This window comes from Neovison vison, chromosome 4 (genome assembly GCF_020171115.1).
Source record: "Neovison vison isolate M4711 chromosome 4, ASM_NN_V1, whole genome shotgun sequence".
Taxonomy (NCBI): domain Eukaryota; kingdom Metazoa; phylum Chordata; class Mammalia; order Carnivora; family Mustelidae; genus Neogale; species Neogale vison.
Window position 1 is genome coordinate 225,784,090 of NC_058094.1, and position 1,625 is coordinate 225,785,714.

Below are 1,625 nucleotides of genomic sequence, written 5' to 3' on the forward strand. Positions count from 1 at the left end.
TGTGAGGAGAATCTGAAAGGAGAGGGCAGTGGGAGGGGAGGGCCAGACCCTGAGGCCCGCAGGCAGAGTCCACATGGACTTCCGAGGGCTGGGGAGGAAGCCTGAGGAGGTCGGCCGGGTGGACCAAACTCCATGACAAGGAGGTCTGAGAAAGAAAACAGGAGATGTATGGAAAGGGACCGGGATGGAGGGGACAGGCAAGGGCCAGCGCGGGCTCGTGGGGAGGTCGGGGCAGGAACAGTGTGAGAGCAGGAAGCAGTCAGCGCAGACCAGGTCTTGAGGGACTGAGCTGGAAGGACAGAGCAGAGAACCCAGGCAAGACCCAGGCCTGGCAGGGGAGGCCAGGTTTGGGGACTCGGGGATAAGCGGAGGAGGGGAGAAGCTGGGCCTCAGACGCGCTGGGCATGACCGCCAGGCCCAGACGGGACCTGGATGGCTCATGGAGCCCAGAAGGGACATTCGAGGGAATCCCGGGGTGGCAGGCACCCGGAGTCGGCCTGTTCTCAATCCTCCTACCATGCTCAGCACCCCCCAACCCCTCGCTGCCCCTCCCTGCGGTTTCGGCCCTCCTGCAGCAGCCACGAGGCCACAGGGGGGCCTCAGGACCCAATTGTGAACTCAAATCCTTGAGCAGGTGAAGTGTGAGGGATGAGGAAAAGGCATTGCTACAGGTATGGGGGCGGCTGAGAGTGGTTCAGGGTCCCACGCAGGCTGTGTTGGCCAGGAGGCTACTCAGATAAGTGTGAGGGGGCGGGGCCAGCAATGAGAGGAGGAGGACCCTAATGGAGAGAGGTTACCAGCCCACAGTCCGGGGTGGGGGGGGTGGGAGTGGGTGGGGGGGTGGGGGGGTACCCTGCAGGAAGGCTGAGGACAGAGGGACAACCTGAACGGGAGAGAGGTGTCCAGGCAGGGGAGAGGAGGGAAGGTGCCAGGCAGAGGGAAGGAGGGGAGGTGCTAGGCAGGGCAGGGGAGGGGAGGTGCCAGGCAGAGGGAAGGAGGGGAAGTGCCAGGCAGGGGCGTGGGTAGGAGGGAGAGGATGCCAGGCAGGAGCAGGATGGGAACGTGCTAGGCAGGGAGGGGTGGCAGGCGAGGGGGAGGAGTAGGTGGAGGCGATCGGGAGGAGGGAAGGTGCCAGACATGAGGGAGGAGGGAAGGTACCAGGCGGAGGAGTGCCAGGCAGAGGGAAGGAGGGGAAATGCAGGTGGAGGGAGGAGGGAAAGTACCAGGTAGGGGAAGGAAGGAAAGAGGCCAGGCAGAGAGGAGAAGGGGGGGGGTATCCGAGAGGAGGTAAGATGGCAGTGTGGCAGTCACGGAAGGGGTGCAAGAAAGGGGGTGGGGGGAGCGAGAACCAGGCTGAGGGTGGGGGAGGTGCCAGGCAGGGGGAGGAAGAGCGTGAGGAGGGGGGGAGAGATCAGGAGAGAAGGAGGGGGTGGCGATGCCAGGCGCCGGTGGGGGGGGGGTGCCAGGTAATGGGAAGTGCCAGGTAAGAGGAAGGTGCCAGGAAGGGGTGAGAAGGAAGATGCCAGGCAGGGGGGAGGAGGGATGCCAGGCAGTGGGGAGATCAGAGAGATGCCAGGCAGGGAGGAGAGCCGGGAGAGGCCGGGGGGGGGGGCGGAGGGGGATGT